The 17,957-nt window shown below is 42.1% G+C and overlaps 1 long non-coding RNA gene across 7 annotated transcripts; it reads left to right on the top strand.

The window, feature by feature from the left end:
• The first annotated feature begins 3,838 nt into the window (after positions 1-3,838).
• On the top strand, positions 3,839-15,343 carry LOC121064938. Of its 7 annotated transcripts, none has more exons than XR_005816817.1 (9): positions 3,839-3,960; positions 4,371-4,523; positions 6,075-6,186; positions 6,545-6,649; positions 8,179-8,294; positions 8,373-8,436; positions 8,559-11,007; positions 11,811-11,874; positions 13,243-15,343. It is a non-coding gene; the product is annotated as an uncharacterized LOC121064938 (long non-coding RNA). The 7 variants fall into 7 exon arrangements; XR_005816819.1 differs by having other exon boundaries at positions 3,839-4,278; XR_005816818.1 differs by lacking the exons at positions 3,839-3,960; positions 4,371-4,523 and adding exons at positions 4,539-5,305; positions 5,414-5,489 and having other exon boundaries at positions 14,901-15,343.
• The last annotated feature ends 2,614 nt before the right edge of the window (positions 15,344-17,957 follow it).

Below are 17,957 nucleotides of genomic sequence, written 5' to 3'. Positions count from 1 at the left end.
TGTTCTTTCTACAGTCAAGAGAGATGGGTTGTCTCCACTGGCCTAAGACAGGTTGGACAAACCACATTGTGAGGAAACATCTCCAGTGGACAGAGTAATGGCAAAGCTTGACCAAAGTCCTACCTGTCCTTGACCAGAGGACTACTTTATAGCTTGCTAATGTTAGGTTAGATGAATCCCAGCTCTATCTTTGGTTGATTCTGCCAGTGACTTGGTATAGGATCATAGACTATGACTATCCCCTGCAACAGTTGTTACACAACAGGACAGGGGAGGAAAGTGCTTCATTTTATAAAGGAGCAATGTGGGAGTGGTGTCTACTCCATATAGCATGTAGACCCCGGTTAAGAAAAACATCTTTGTTTGGGAAACACATTTAATTGGACAATATACTTAAATGCAAGCATGTACTTTACTGATTTCCTGTGTGGGAACATCAATGAACAGATGCAAAGTGCTTTACTATTCATCAGTGTGGGATGTTAGATAACGTCAATGTGTTATTCTGACAGCATTATGTGTAAGTATATGCTAACTCTCCCTGCCTGAGCTAAAGCTCTCGTTGCTGAGTAGGAGATCACCTTGAGGAAGATCGCCTAGTCCCAGAGCTTTGTCAGTTCCACAAATTTATTTTCTTTATTTCTTGATTTACCCTTAGCACCTTTTGATAGCAGGTCTAGACTCACATTAAAAATGTGCTCTGTCTACATTCATAGAAAAATGTAGAACCCAGGAGTGTCCAAAAGACTTTTTTTTTGTCCTTTTGATCATCATTTGTATGTTTTTTTCTTCTTTCCTTGTTCTTCAGCGTTATTGACTACTAATCCTGGCATTAAGTTTATTCTGGAGAGCAGCTGTGTGTTGACACATTCTGTCCTGAAGGTGGGGAAATTTATTGTGCGCAGTTCCAAGTACACAGCCTATTACTGTGTGTTATGGAGAACTTCCCTCCTCTGCAGTACAGAAACTTGTTATACCAGTTTAAAAATATGTCAAGTATGCATCTCCTTCCTCAAACATTAATCATTAATTAACATGTGATACTGACATTTCTGGTTGCTACTTAATAAAGCAAGGCGGTATTTTATGTGCATTTCTAAATTATATCTTATTCCAGCATCAACAGCACAGCATACCCAACTGTCAGTGTCAGGACAGTCCTATGTATGAGAAGCTCATTCGACAGCCCGTCTGGAAATGTTGCCAGAACCAGAGCCACTGGATCAAGCCAATGTTTGCAAAACTCCTCTTGGCAATTAGACTTCTTTTCCTTGTGTTACAGATCAAAATTCAAGTTTTTTTTTTCTCACACAGAATGTGCTTTGTTATGTTTATTACTGCAAATAGCTGAGACTGGACACTGAACTAAGGAACTGTGGTCAAAGAGGATCTTATTCACCTGTTTTGGTTTTCCTTCACAAATAGTTTTAATCTTGGGTCTTTGTTTTCTCTACAAATGACCTGGAGCAGGACTGAGGAGTCAGAAAGAAAATGTAAAAAGATGGAAAACTATTTGTTATTTATTTGAATTTAAGTAGACTTAGAAAGCTCCACAGTTAAAATTCAGGGCCCCATTATGCTAGGCATGGCATATAAAGTCAAAAACATTCCTGCTTTAGAAAGCTGGTAATTTACATTTTGACTGCAAGGCAACAAAAAGAAAAATTAGGGAATAAATATGTACTGGGATATGAGATAACTATGAAAGAAAATGGGTTTAGCCAAATTAAAGTTTGAGTTACTTTTATGGTCATTGTAGTTGAGTTTCTGTTTGTGGTAACTGCGGTATTGTGATTTGTTATTTGTACAGATTGGCGATTAGAAACCTCAGGACAAGATAGTGGCTTATCATACAGAGTAACAATACAAATACCATCTAGTTAGCATTCATTGTTACTCATGTTTGCAATCAGTGATCCCACAGGAGATATGTTTCACAACTCTTTTATACAACTTTTCCTAAAGATCGTCCATGTCCTTGTTTTCGGCAAGGCACTCCTGGCTAGTGCCAGGACTTGGTGCCCCAGCACGCTTTCCTTTTCGGTGCCTAGCTGCCAGGATGGAGTCCAAACAGCAAGATAAACTTGCAGTGGTAAATTTGGGGATTTGTCTGTGAATCAGCAGCAGACTGACATCCCAGCCCAGATGTCACTGCTGCCTCAGTTGTGCCACTTCAGTGGCTTTTGTGCACTTTTGTGGTCAGGTCTGGGTAGTGATCCAGATTAAATTTTTTATTTTTTATTTGGGGGGACGGGATCTTTTTATTTATTTATTTATTTATTTATTTATTAGATAATTTTGCATTTGATTTAGAGCATCATTGGACAAAATCCCTTCGGGTTGAGGGAGACAAATAGCAACCTCTGAAGCCAGATCCTCTGCCATGGGGACAGGAATGTGGAAATCCAGAAATGGTGATCCAGGCTGCAAAAGGACTAAAAAGCACGAACTTTCTCAAAAGATGGAAGGTCTCAAATCCCATCCTTCTCTGAGCTGCAGAGGGCAACTCCCTTTCCTTCCCCAGGTGATCGGGGTATGTGTGTGGAAAGTGAGAGATGAGTTTGAATGGTCTGAAGGTTAAGGGACAATTGAGCCTCCTAGCCTGACGCTTCCTAGACAAGCATCTGAGATACCATCACTAGCTGTAAAAATGGCCAAGACAGGATCTGTGAGAGCAGAGGCAGCCAGCATTTATTAGGCATTCTCTAGGAATGCCTTTAGCAGTTAGTCCTATTTGGGATTAAGCCAGAAGAGTACCTGATTTTTGAGGGATGCTCTAGCTTAACTGGAAAGTAGCCCTGAAGGTGCAGTGGCCAGTGCCATTCTGTACCTGCACAGAAGCAGAACTGGAGGCATTGAGAGCTTTGGTTCTCTCCAGCCAAGCTTCGCTGTCGTCTTTTCGTCTCCAGGATCCCCAGATTGACCCCTGCCTCCTTCTCTCTTCAGTACCTTATCCCTTTCCTGCGTGGCTGAGGCTGTATCTCTGTCCAGAGGCCATTCCTTCTGCCTCCTCCATGTCACCCCCACTGCTTCTTGACCCGCTGTTTTTCTCCAGAGCTCCCCGTGCTGCCTTCCGGCTCCATCAAACCGTTCCCTTCTTGTCCCTCTTCCATGCCGCTGGCTCCAGATACACTGAGCCTGATCTGATAGGCACGCTAGTAAGTTGTCTAGCAAGTTGGACTTAATTTCTTTCCTTAGCTTCCTTTTGATGTTGGTGCATCTCACTGGTGAGACTAGATTTGCAGGTATGAGGAGAAGTCTGCAGAGGAAGGAGTTACCCAGGGAGCTGTGCCATCCCTGGGGTTTTTTGTAGTTCAGCGGGAGGGGAGAGAAAGGGGAGCTGGGGGGTGTTTTGGGAGTTCGGTACCTCGGTTGCACTTAAATTTTAATTTAGGCACCTAAATCCTTTATTGGTCTAGTTGTTAATCCTTCCCTTCAGCAGATCCTGCTCTTTGAGCAAATTCTTCCCTTTCCTATAGGCTTCTATAGCATTAATGCTGTAGAACAACCTAACAGCTGTTCTTTGCTTTCTGCTACGAAAAATCTGTTTTCTGACATTTTCTGATAGTTTGTCCTCCCATACCTCCCAATGAGCATAGACAACTAGATATTTTCCAGAGTCAGCAGATCTGAAATGGATGCGACTTACTGTGGGGAATGGAAGAATACGCCACGGACCTGAGCTTAATATTAATCATATTATTTCCAAAGGGGAGGAATGCAAATAAAATTAAAGACATAGAATGATTTATTCTAAAAGCGCATAAAATACATACACTCAGAAAAACAAAACAAAACAAAACAACAACTAAATTTACTTATTTATTTATTTATTTAGATTTCTGTTTTGATTCCTGTTCAGACTGCAAGTTAATTCTCCTAATGGCCCTCCATTGGCCCATAACACGAGTCTGGACGAGCTTAATTCCAGTTCCCAAGGACAGAGTGTCCTGTGGCACGGTGAGCTCTGTTTTGCACTTGAGCTGTATTTTCTGTTTCAGTAGAACTGAATGATTTGTGGAGAAGGGCAGCATGGAGGGATTCCTTGTGTTTGAGAGAAGGGCTTGTCATTGTTATCTGTGATGTTCTCTAACTGTTCTGGAAAGGGATTCTGCCTGTTATTTTTTTTGTTGTTGTTGTTTTTTGTTTTTTGGTAGGGCTGTGGGCTCTGCCCAGAGTCAACTTTAAAGTCAGTGGAGCAAATCCTGGTAATTTCATTAGGAGCTGAATCAGGCCTTTACTGGATCAAGAAAAGGGTTTAGATCTCTGTAGCAGAATGTAAGTGGACTTTAGACATTTAAATTTCTTCTGCAATCCAAACAATGTCTACTTATCAGCCAACTAAACCTGCATCTGCCTTATCTCTGTAGGTGCCTGTTTGATCTGAAAGTTCGCTGGTTGCACATTCTGTCTGAGGTGAACAGAAAATGTCAGCACAAACTTCACGTTGTTCAACACCACGGCTTGCAGATTTTTTCTCCTCAGTGTAATTCAGGCTCAAAGTGCCCAAAATGTGTTCAGGGGTACGTGGTATTATTTACTTCTGAACGGGGTTTCAACACACTGTACCTTCACAGAAATCAGGCTGGTGGTGACCTTCGTGGGTCAGAAAGTGAGAGCACAGATAAAAGCTTGTAATCAAGATTTTACAGTAAGATGAAAGGAAGAAAGAAGGATGGAAATCCTCATCCCTAGACCTTCAAGGACAAATCGTATATTTTACATCACCATCAACGGATAAAAAAAATTCCCCATCGTGGCAGTCCTCTAATACCTTGGGACAAGGCTATTAGAGGATAATCCTAGCCTAAAACACAACCCTGTGCTGAAGCATTGGTTCTCCTAATGCTGCAGGATACAATTACAGAACAAGGCCTGGAAACCACAGCCTTTGTTCTGCCTTATTGCTTAATTGTTTAATGAAGTATTCACTTCATCTAAGTGAGTGCTTTGTAATTTTGAAGTTGCATGCAGCTGGCAGTGGCAATAAGCAAAGAACTGGCTTTTTTACAGAATAATTTGTTCTCTTGGTAAAAGAAGGAACCATTAAAGATACCTGGCTCTGATAGTAAATAATCTGAGAGATCTCCACATAAAAGGGAAATCTCACCCTTAAAAGTGAGGAAAGAAAGGACATTTGTTACTGCTTTTTTTTTCTTTCTTTTTTTTTTTTTTTTCCTACCCTCTTCCCCTTGTTGCTGATCCTGCACTAGCAGCTCAGTTCCTAAGGTCAGGACACTGGTGCGACTTGAACTTCTAACACTGGAATGGGAGAGACATTCCTGACTAAAAAAAAAAAAAAAATGTAGGCACATCAAGACGAGTGCAATATTCGGGCCTGTATCAGCCACCATAAATAAACACAAAATAACATTTTAAAAAGTGTATTTTAAACTCTTTTATGTGTTTTCAGAGAAAAGCAGTAGCACAGTTCTACTCTTGAAGGTGTCCCTGTGCTCAGATTATGGTGTCAGACCCCAACTCCCAAGGTCAGCAAAGACTTCGTTTCCCTACTGGCTACTGCTAGGCACCTCCCAACACCTCAGGTGTTTTAGCTCACTCTTTTGAAGTATTTATTTCTCTTTATGAAGTATTTATTTCTCTTTATTTCTCTTTACGAACTGCAGGAGGAACTTAGACCCTTAGCTCTGGGGTTGGATTCCATTTTTGGCCAGACACCAGATACCAGGAGATTTGCAATAGACAACTGAGAGAATGTGACTCTGGGAACAGGAGAAAATCATGTGAATTCTGAAGCTTTCTTGAACTCCAGCAATGCAGGGTCTCTTGCAAATGCTCAATACTGAAGTAACATTACCAGTCTTTAATATAGAGTTTTTCTTTAATAGCTATAAAAGTGTTTTGTGAATAAGATTAATACGAAGAACAGGTGAGGTCACCTGTGCACCAATCCCTTCCTCTCCTGCCAGCCCTGCCTCTTGGGAGGTCATGTCTGTGAATATTTTGCTAGTTCTCAAAAGGAAGAACGCTTCTTCATTGAAATCGCATTTCTAGAGGAAAATAGCAATGGAAGGGGTAAATTACAGGTTGTTCTCTTGTTGCTTTCCACACAGACTCTGCTGTACGTACCATTGTGAAATCCACGGATGACAGGAAGGAAGCCACCGTGCAGCGTCCCTGGGAGCATCAACAAGCGGTGTGGTGCAGGGTACCTGCGTGCACATGGTAGATACACGTGGATATAGCTTATGCACTGCTCTTGGCCCAAAAGGGGTGGCAAATGCATGACTTCTAGTGACTGTTTCGATTTAAAGAGAAGTACAGTGCAAACTTTTTGTTTGTCTGGACGCTTTGTAACTTGTTTTCATGAATCTTCTATTCTCAACATCATTTAACAAACTATTACACGCCTTTTAATAAATTATAGTCATTAACCTTGCTGAGGGCAGGATTTTAATTCAGGCAGTAAAGAATCTGTCCTCCAGGCATGAATGTTCAAGATCACAACAGCGTCAGAGCTAACATCAATTCAAGGACCAGCAGGACCCAAACTGGCTTACAGCCATCTTTTGTACCTTTACAGTGCTGAGCGGTTCCTGCCTGTGCCAGCGTACGGAGGCCTCCCTATTTTGCTTTATCTGCGCTCACTCCAAGCTGCCTCTGTAGTCTGTTCTTGCAGCTGGAAGAGGTAAGGCATAGGAAGCCCCTGTTTACATTGCTTTGCCTTTAAGGACATACCTGCCAGCTCTTCTGCAGGGAGTTTCCTGCAGAAGGAGCTGCAGGGAGGCAAAGCACTGACTCATGCCTGCGAGAGACACCTCCTGGAAGGGCTGGCATGGAATAGCCACAGGCCCTTCGTGAATCAGTCCTGAGCAGTCTCATTAGCACCTGATTTCTTAATCGTATTCCTTATATACTTCTGCTAGCAGCTATTTTTGTATCCTCTGTGCAACTACCACATTAACAGGGACTCTCTGTCCACATGAAAGAATATATTTTTAACCTATATGGAAATGTTTGCGTACACTTTTGTATAAACCCTTAAAGAAGAAAGTTTTTTAAGAAAAAAGAAGTCTGCTAAAACCAGATGTTCAGTACCCTTTTCCAAAAAAACCCCTAAATTTTACCTTCCTTGAAGAAAAGATTTTGAAAAGGTTGCAAAAATATTTAACACCTTTTTTGATTAAAATACTATCTTGCCAGGTGTGGTTATTAGAGCTGCTTATCACTCTTACATAACATTTGTGGGTTTTTGTTTCAAAGTTTCAATTGCTTGCTTTTAGTGTTATTACTGGCTGTGGCTCAATTTCTGTGGTTACAGCTCGCCATAATCTGAAATGGTTTCTGCCCGGCTTACGCTGCCACGCTGAGTCAGAGAAGGATCAGAAGTGGCAGGGAGGAAAACGAAAGAGGGCACAGATCACTTGTGCCTCAGCTGGGTAGAAGCACAATTGTACGACGGGGCTGAAGGTTGTCCAGTGGAAAAGGCATTGAATCACGACTGGCAGAGATGACTCTGCTCTGAGTGGAGTCTTGGCAGCAAAAAAGTGACAAAGCAGCATCTCAATTACATCTTCCACTTGGTCTGCTGCTGAGAATTATCCAGAAGCTGCCTGGCACAAAGCTAACGTAACCTCTACCCCGTTGCCTCTGGCTGCTGGAGGTTTAGGCTGGGTTGGACCCCACTTGTCGCCCTGTGCTCTTATCAGTGTGCTTGTTGACCTAGCTGTGCTCACTGCATTCCACAGCTGATCATTCAATATTGTTTATTTGAATTCCTCTGCGGGTTCAGCATGGCCTGATACGCTCACTGTTTTGTGCTTGAAGCAGTTACAGGCTTCCCTCACTGTGGTAGCTTTGAACAATGTAATTGCTCCCCATCCTTTTCCTACGGTGTGGGAATCGAGGGAGGACTGGTTAATTCATGCTGGTAACCAGTGTTCCCTGAAATTCCAAGTATTATTAATGGTATCGGTATGGTTGGTCATGCTTTCTTGCTTTTCATGAAGCCAGAAGTAAAACTGAAGCTCAGATAAAGAGAATCTTGGCATTCCTATTCTGTAATATTTACTACAGTCGAATGATTGCCATTGCAGATTCTTGCAAAGCATGCACCAGCCCTGAGGGGTGGAACAACTCGGCAGAATATCTGCATTACAACCGGAATATTATTGCTGCTGGGGGAGGACTTGAGGGAATATTTTTCCTTTTCAACAGCTCCTGCTGTGCCTCGGCGTGCGCAGTCCATCTGGACTAACACCTTCAGCAGTTCTCCTCTCTGCCTGGCAGACTGGCCCAGCGGTGTGACAAGCCTCTTAGTTCACCACGGAGCCGTGAGTAACACAGCTGATTGGTTTTTATCATTCGCTGTTCCCAGTGTGTCACAGACCAGTCCGTAACTTCCTTTACAGGTGGGGAAGTTGAGTCACGGAGAGATGATGTCCTGGAGGTCACCTGTTAAGCAGGGTGGAAAAGGTGAGAAGGAGAAGCTGGCTGGCTGAGCTCTGGCTGGGAGACCCATGCTCTGATTGCTACCTCTTACTGAAATCTGAGGTATGGTGGTCACACTCTGCTTGCCTCGTCTGCCTGGCTTGCAGGTCCAGTCTGCTGGGAGGTCTTTGCAAGTCTCTTGTTCTCTCCAGAACCTCCTAACAATCTACAGAACCTCATTTGGATCTAAAATAAAACTGTCCAGAAAGCCAGAACAGTCAGGCCTTCGGAAACTGTGCTCTGCTGAATGGTCCAGGTCCCCAAACACATCTGTATCTCTCACAGGTGTTTTCGTTAGAGCAGAACAAGGTGTCCTCTTGCTTCCAAAAATCTGAGAATTTGGTACCAAGAAGCTCATCGTGATTATGAGATCGCAATTGGTCCTCCAGCATAATCGATGTGGGTTCAAAGACAGGGGCTGCAGTGAAAGTGGAACAGAAGAGAATTTAGAGCCGTGGCTGGCATGACTTTGGGAGCGCTTTCTCACACGTGTTACAACTCAGAGAGCTGCGTGATTGAACCAAGGGCTCCTTCCCCCTGAGCAGTCAAGTAGAAACACGACATTGGCAGCATTGGTAACAGAATAACCAGGAATTGCTTCAAGATCTGAGCTGTTATTGCCCTCTGCTGACCGTTTGCTATATAGTGCCAGCACTTTATTTTCTGCTAAGGTGCAAAGATTTCCGAGAATCTGTAGTAAATTGAAGGAGCCTCTCTTGGACAGAGAATTATTATTATTACTATTATTATTTAATTGTTTCATATTTGGCTTCTCACTGTTGTAACTGGGTACATATCACTCAGTCCTCATCACAGGTGAGTCCAATCTGAGCAGTTGTGCCATGGCCCTGGCTGCTCACATAGCAACAACCAATTTTCCCCTGCAGAGCTTTCAGTCTACAGAGACGAGACAGGAAAAGGACAGGAAAAAAAGAATGATCAGCCCCATTATGTATAGTTGCTGAGGTACTGAAAGATCTAGCTGAGCTCATGAAAAGGGGCAGCTCTGTTACCCTGCTTGGAAGCTGTTGTCAGATGTATTCAAAGCAGAAATAAACTACAAGTTCTGACTGCAAGGAGAATGGATCACACACTGTTGGCATCTTTTTTTTTTCTTTTCTCTTTTTCTTTTTTCCTTTTTCCTTCTTCTTTTTTTTTCCCCCCCCCTCTTCACAAGGTTAGATATTTTCTTAGCTCAACCAAAGTCGCGATTCAGTCAAGTACCAGTTAGAGGTAAACAGGCCAAGAAGCAATAAATAGGAGGTTGGAGCAGTCACATTTCTTGGGCATTGGCTTGCTGAGGGTCACATTGGAGTTTTGTGAGAAAGCCAGGAAGTGAATCTTTTTTTGTTGTTGTTGTTCTTGTCCAGGGCTGTAAAAACATTTTTTTCCTCTTCTTTATGTTTCAGAATCATCTAACAAATGGCTTGTAAAAATGTATTTAAATGTTATAGTGATGAACAGGGCAGAAAGATCTTGGACTTTTAAAAAAGATTTCTTTAACCTGTGAATTGCTACTGAGCTGTTCACCAGGACTTTTGCTGTGGTAAATTTACTCTTTGGATTTTGCTTCTTTAGTAGTTATGAGTGGGTAAGTGAATAAATTGGTGTTGTATTTCAGCCATCAAGCGCCTCAGACAGGTTTCAGGCTGTCCATTGAAATATTACTGGATTGCCTACTCTGAATAAATGCTGACATGAAAAACCACTAAAAGCATACAGGTCTATCCACAGACAGCACACAAAGAGGATGGTTGTCTTCCACAACTTCCATTTTACCACACTAAATACATTGTTTATTTGTTTGTTTGTTTTTACAGTCTGTGTTAGAGGATAAGTCTACTCTTGCTGCCAGACAAATGCTATTCCCTAACTCACACTGGAGGGGCTTCTAATTTTAGCAATTAAGACCACAGTTTCCAAGCCCAAATATGGAGAGGAGACATTAAAATTTCAATTTCTGAACTGTAGTGGTGTTACTATAGGGTATAGCAATAATAATAGTGATGATAATAACAATAATAGTTACAATAATTAATAGTAACATCAGGCCAATGAATAAGGGGCTGATTGTCCTTGCTTGAATATTCTTGCTGGTCCCATTGAAAAAGGGGTAAACTAGGTTAGTTTTCCAGTCCTCTGCATTGGTGGTCTGGATAAGTGGTATAATATGGAAATAGCACAGAAAAGACACTGTAGAAAAGCTTACAGGCAGCACTGAGTGGGAAATGTAGCAGGGACCACCTGTTTAAATGGAAGGATGATTGTGGGAAAAGAATTATAGGGGCTAGGGAAAACAGAATAGGAAGAAAAACCTCTGGGAATGGGAAGTGGAGACAGGAAGAGAAAGGTACTGTGGAGGCACACTGCAGGGTAAGTGAGAGAGAGTATTCACCAGGAAGTGAAGGTGATAAATCCACCTAGTCATTAACAAAGTCTAATGTAGTAATGCCATTATGTTTTGCTGTGTGCACCCTCCACACTAGGAAAAATCCACAATGAAGCTTGGAAAACTCTGCTGGTGCTAGACAGGAGAGAATAGGCAGGTGGTATGTGGTGAGTACCTTACTGTGCAGATATATCCCAGCGCACTGAGCCTGTGCTGTGAATACAGCCCATGCCTTGGCCCATTGCTTGAGTTGGAAAAAAAGATGTTTTTTTACCATCCATATCCTTCCAGCTGAGTAAACTGTGGTGTAGAAATCCAGAGTTGTTTCCCTGCCCCCCAGCATTTCTCCTGCATGGACTTCTTTCAGAGAGCCAAATTCTCTCATTACTCTGCTCTTTCATTTGTTACACCTTTCATTTTTTACAATTTTCCATTAAAACCACTCCCCCACTCCAGTATTTATGGCACTGTCACCAATTCTTAAACTGCGATACATGGTATTTTGTAAAGCTTTCCAGATTTGTGTACTTTTTAAGAGTCTTGGCATTCATTAAAAGTTACCCAGCTAAAGAGGGAGAGAAAAAAAAAAGGACAAAATGTTTTGAGTTTTCACTAATGACTCAAAAACAAAAAGCAAGAAAAAGTACACTCATTTAAAAATATTTTTAATCTCATCTAGTGAGGTCTTGAGAAGGAAGGGAGACTAACTCATAAATATGGGCCATGACTGTGTTTATACTGTATCCTAATGCTCAGAATAGTCTTTTGTTATGGGCTTGACTCCCTTAAACAACAGATGATAAACTTTTAATGTCATGAAAGGTATGTTTCATTAAACAGGTATAAGAATCAAAATAGTCATATTTAGACTGAAGGCCACATAAGGAGAATGATTTCATGTATTGATTTGCTTTCTCCTTTCCCCCATGTTCTTTATATCTCTTACCAATTCTTCATTGCTTCTTTACAGAAGTATCATTCAGTGTCCATAATGAGAGTGATTTTGGGCCAGGAAGTGGAGAACACCGGAGCAGGTATATAGCACATTATCCTTGATGGGGGAGAGTTGACAAAGAAAACACTCATCTTTCCAAAAATGATTTCATCTGCCGTAATTGTTTATAGGAGGACAGGTCTGGAACAAAACCTGACTGCCACTTTGGAAGACCTAACGCCTCCTCTGTAATCAGCAGCTGAGGCAGCCTGAATGTCTTCTGTTGCAGTTAATTTGTCCTTAAAAACTCCTTCAGAAAGCAGACTATGGCTGGAGCTTCTGTTCTCTTAAACATGACCCATTACATCAGACCTCACTGACATATGGCTCTAATAAGCCAAGCTGCAGATAATCTGAGGTGTTGCCACCCATACCTGTCCTGCCTTTTCCAGGGGTGACTTTCCTTCAACAGAACTGGTGAAAGAGATCAATACCTATACCTGTGTTAAGTCCAACATGTTAACTTGCACTGCTGTGGAAGTTAGTTTAAAACGTTTGGTTATGATTTGACCTAGGCTACAGGAATGTTTCTTATTTTCAGTTAACTCCAGGGCATTAAAAGTTTCAGTCTAGACAGCCTGAAAACTCTGTCCTACCTAAGGGGGAAAAGGTAGGCTCCCTTTTACTAAACAGCTACAACAAAACTATGTTAAAATATCCAGGTGTCTGTGTTGCTGGCCTGCACAAGTCATGAATCATGATTCCAAAACCTATGAAGCTGGCTTAAAGTTTAGTAGTAGATATTTGCTATTTCATCATCTGGTTTTGTTTTCCATTTTTTCTCTATCACAACCATAATCAATAAAAAACCACAGTAGCCCTGTGATGCCCCCATTATCGTGACTTCAGAATCCAAATATTTAATAGTGGTATTCACATTTTAAAAGTCAGAGAGTGAAAATCATTACAGTTGGTTCAGGGATGATTTTCCCCTTTCTAAATACACTGTGGTATTAGGGGTACAGATCTACCGTTTTCTTTTTATAAAAGCTATGGGATTGAAAAAAAAAAAAAAAGAAAAAAGCCTAACACTGACAGTAAGCAGCCAGGAAATAGTAGGTCAGTGGAGAGTGAGAAAGGTATAGCTCTAATGCCTTTGTGCCCTTTGTGAGTCTCCTTCAAAAATGTGTAAAACAGGATGGGGACGCATTACTCAGTGGCTAAATTCAGAATTAGTATGATCGAGGTGCAATGCCATTCAAATCAAGAAAAATGAATCCTACTCATTGCAGTATGAGTTTGTCCTATGGCTTGAGGTCTTCATGGAAATCTAACCATTTGTCTATTCTCCTTATAGCTTAGAGGAGGCAGCCAGCATTTCCTTGAAATTATTTTAATGTAGAATTATTAAAACATTTTGCAGCTACAGAGATAGATGGGTTTTACATAAAATCTCTGCTCTTTGTAGCAACCCGATGTGATATTGAGCAAGATAATGGTCAGAAAGAACACTGCCAGGCTCCTAATGAGAAACTGTTGACAGTAAAATTACCCCAACATTCATCAAAAAGCCAATAAATGTCAAGCATGGGGCCTTTGATGCAGTGGCTCATAATTCCTGTTCAGAAGCCTTTGCAGGCTTTTCAGGGCACGTGACCATGCCGCATTTCTGCTGATTTTACTGAAACCTTTGTTGCTGAAGAAGTACAAGGAGCAGCTGTTCACGTTCTGGATGCCATTGTTCCAGTGCCACTGGCTTACTGTGAGACCTCAAACAGAGCACGTCTGGCATCAGTTTCCCCATCTGGAGTACAGGAATCACCATATAGGAATTACCCAAAGGCAATTCTGTACAGGACACGGTGTTGCCATCCAAATGCTCAGAAATCATGAGCTGGACCACAAAAACTATGATCTCGACTTTTGCCAATGAGTCAGTCATCCACGTTTTTGTGCCTTTGTAGTACACGTTCTCAAGCTCTCTCCTCCACAGGAACAGAAGGTTTCTTCAAACCAACACCAAACCAATTCTCAGTCAGCCAAATTCTGGGCCGGGCTGCCTTGAGAAAACCACATGAAGCTCATGCAAAATTCCCAAATGAGACTGTCTCCCATTCTGTTCTTTGGCTCTGTTGAACGTGAAAGTTATAAACACCTTGCCCAACTCCTGAGTCCTCTGCCCAACTGCCTCTTCAGCATATATCCCCAAAATGATGCGATGAGGGACAATATTGACTAGTCCATGAATTAGGAACAACCTTGTGCTGTGTTTATTCTACCTATCTCTGCACCCTGGCTTGTCTGCCTTGTTCATGAGAGGATCGCATCCTCCAGATTTTGCCTAAGGATCTTTTCTAAAATTTCCACGTAAAGACTGAAAGGACTTTTTATAAGGCCTCTGCTTCACTGACACTTTGAGCTCAGTGGATGGTTCATTACGTTCATCCAGGCAATTCCTCGCTTGCATTTTCTCTACATTTCCATACTAGCTGCTCCCAGAAAACCTGTACCTTTCTGACATTTGCAGGGATGAGCTGCATCCCAGAGGCTCTGCGCAGATGGAGTCATACTTAGTTTACAGAGAAGCCTGAGTGCATGCCACATGCTATTAGGGTCACTTGAAACTAGGCTAATTACCTGGCAGACCGCTGCAGAGCAGACTCTTTAATAGAAATGAGTGGGTGACAAGGGCTAGACTCCTTGCTATTTCAGGACAGACTGTCCCTTAGGCAGCAGATAGCCACAGCGGTAAGGCTCCCAGTCTATCATTTGGTTTGTTGTTTCTTGGCTGTGGAACTTAATTAAAAATTCTGGAACCGTTCGGTTTCCCAGGAATGGCCTGTAAATCTGTTAAATTAAACAGTAAAGGCAGATGTGGGGAAAAAAAATTACAAGTCAGAAATGAAAAATGATGTTGCTTTGTCAATCCATAGGGGCCAGTGCGGGAATGTTCCAAAGCCTTCTGAAGCTCTTCTCTGTCTAGCAGTTCAAGCAAGAGGGAAATATTCCTACCATTTTGGGAACTGATGATCACTAATTACATAATTACGTTATTGCACAAAATAGTAGAAACGAATACTGTGGAAGCTGAGTTAAAATGCACTAATAAATATTTTTCCCTTAAAGATCAGGAAGGTACAACACAACCATTTGTTGTATCTCATAATATACCAGTGAATTAGACTGGAAAAGACCACGACCCTAGAAAAGCAGTATTCTTAAGGACCTGACCTCAGCCATCTACAGCTCTGTGCTTCCTCAACTCCCACGGATTTGACTCGTGGAGGAGCTTGAGGCATTGTTTGGTATTTTACATGGAAAGCCAATGATAAGGTAACACTGCTACCCTCTGCGTATCCTCTAAATAACCAGTACACCATTTCCAATAGTTAATTTCTCTCCCATCACCATTTTGTCTTGTTAAAGCATGCCTGTTCTTAATTTTACATAGCACTGCTCACTTCGAATAACGCTAAGGATACCTACATGCCTTTGTAACACTAGTCTCATGAGGCCATTCAAATCCAACAAATCGATGCGCAGGAATAACAAGACCAGATTCAATTCCATTTCAGTAAGAATTATTTCAAATAAAGTAATTATTCTTTAAAAATGCAGAATTTTTCCTCAAAACTTATAACTGTCAATTAACGGCAACGAAAACCCTGCCTTTTGTAGATGGCAATCGATTGCAGGAGAATTTCTAAATATCTGAAAGAATGTGCTCATCTAAACTGTCATTCATGTTTTAAGATGGCCAGTGAAACCATTTTATTACTGCATTTAGTTGAAAAGAGCACTGTTCTGCAAAAATCAGATAATGTACTTATTCCTAAAAGCCTGGAACAAAAGAGCCAGTAGAGATTTGCTGAGTAGTTGCAAGATAGTCATTAAATATAAATATTTTTAAAAACAATTTACTCTTTCCTAATGCTTTTAGAGCAGCATGGGGGAACACAGTCTAAGTGCAACATCTTACTGTATTGAAAAGGACATGATGAAGGTTACTGGGCTCCAGATTTAACCCTTTTATCTCTTAACTGTTGTGGTTTATTGCAACAGGCAGCTAAGCACCACACCGGGGTGCTGAAACCAGGACAACTGTTCATAACATTTTCTTACCAATATAAACTGTAAGTCTATATAAAACATATCAACTTTCTTAGTGATTACAATGAATTTTATATTTTTAAAACAACTATTCCCAACGATCTGCATTTTTCAAATTCCCTTAGAAACAAACTATTTGTAATGGTGAATTAAAGTTTAAGTTTCTCAAATTAAAAATAGCAGCAGAATTGGAAATTGCTTTCTTTTCATCCTGACTATCCGTTGTGGACAGAAGAGAGAAGTGCTTTGTGGGGGTGTATACACAGAAGCGATGAGTATTTATATCACTAGTTTGAATAAAAATGTGTAAGTCAGTTAGAAAAGAGGTATCTTTGGTAACCAAACTAGCCAGGTATGGTTTCCTAGTAATAAGGGCTAACAGAATTTGCCTCTTACTTTGGAAGCAAAGTGTCATTCAACCCCCAGATCCCAGCAGCAGGGTATGAGTAGAGCCTGCTGCTGCTCTACGGGAGGCAGACTGGCTGAACTATGAGACCTCTTCAGCAAGGAGACACTACCGGAAACAGCCTTTGCAAGAAGATCCTCATGCTCAGGTCAGTTTGAAGCAGACTGGCTACAGCTACATTGTATAGCACTTGACCTGGGTTTCCTCTAGCTCCATATAGCAACTTTGTGGCCCAAACCCAAAATTGCTGACTTTCCATTGTGGCAGTGTTTCAGTTCACAGCGCCTGGAGAAACAGGCAGGCCTGCCAGGAGGATGTTTTTTAGCCTGATGCCGGGGATGCTCAGGAGTGGTGGGCAAGGCTTACAGGGTTAGCATCAGGGCATTGGGAAGGGCAGAGGCAGCCAAAGCTGCTGTGGACACATCCGTGCTGGCTAGGAGGAGTGATCAGCCCCTGGAAAGAACCATCCCAGAACTTTACTGGCTATGTCACTCACTCCAGAGAACTGAGAAACGAACTGACACGTGTACAGACAGGGAACCCAGCACATAGGAGTAAACACACCGTAACAACCTCCCTGTTCATTCATACTCCCACATCACTAACACACCCTCGGCAAATTTGCAGGTGATCCTGAACTGGGGAAACGGCTGACATATTGAGTGGCTCGTCTTCAATCCAGAGTGACTGTGAGAAGAATTGTACCCAGGGAAGAGTGACACCAAGCACCAGAGCCAGCTAGGGACTGACAGGCAGAGCAGCAGTCTGCTGAAACCCAGCTTACCCTGGATGCCCAGCTGAGTATGAGCCAGCAGTGCACTCTCATCTCAAATGAGACAAAATGCATGGTGAGCAATACCGACTGGCTCAAAGTGGCCAGCAGATGGAAGGAATATTTTATTCCCCTCTCCTCAGCACCGGTGAGGCCATATTTGGAATACAGTACTCTTTTGGCACAGCCAGTGCAAAAGGGATGTTGAGAAACTGGAACTCGTCCACCAGAGAGTTGATTATCTAGAGAATGTGACCTACAAGGAGAGCTGAGGAAGCTGGACGTGTTTAAAACGTCAGGCACAGAGGAGCCTAGTGTGATCTAAGGGCAGCCTGTGACTGCTTGAAGAGGCATACAAAGATGATGAAGTTTTCTTAGTAATGTCAGATAATGCAACAGGGCAATGGCTGAAAAAGTGCTGCTCTGAGGCTCAGACCAGAGCCTCAGAGTTAAGATTTTATTTTTTTCACCAGAAACGTTGCACAGACTACCTAGAAGAGCAGCTGAATCCCTGTTGTTGGAAGATTTCAACACCTTAAATCCAAGGCTGACCTCTTCCAGTGTTGGTAAAGACCAGCTCCGAGCACAAAGTCAGCCTTACGTGCCCAAGATTCTGTGATAAACTGAAGACACATAGCCCAAAAATTATGACTGGGTCAGAACATTGCCAGGTGAGTCTCTGCTGAAGCCTGCAGGCAGTGGTTTTTGCGGTGTGCCCTTTGTGGAAACCAAACACCCCAAGCCAGGCTTAGCCTCCCTGGAGTCAACAGCAAAATCCTCTAGGTCTGGAAGAGGCAAGTGCTAATTTGAACCGATGGTGAAACAACTGGATTTGCTGAGGGAGACAAACTAATAATACACACAGTTCATAAGCAGGTGTATTCATAACGATGAA

Source organism: Cygnus olor, chromosome 1 (assembly GCF_009769625.2).
Source record: "Cygnus olor isolate bCygOlo1 chromosome 1, bCygOlo1.pri.v2, whole genome shotgun sequence".
NCBI classification, from domain to species: domain Eukaryota; kingdom Metazoa; phylum Chordata; class Aves; order Anseriformes; family Anatidae; genus Cygnus; species Cygnus olor.
Note: the sequence above shows the minus strand (reverse complement) of the source record. Positions and strands in the feature narration are given on the sequence as shown.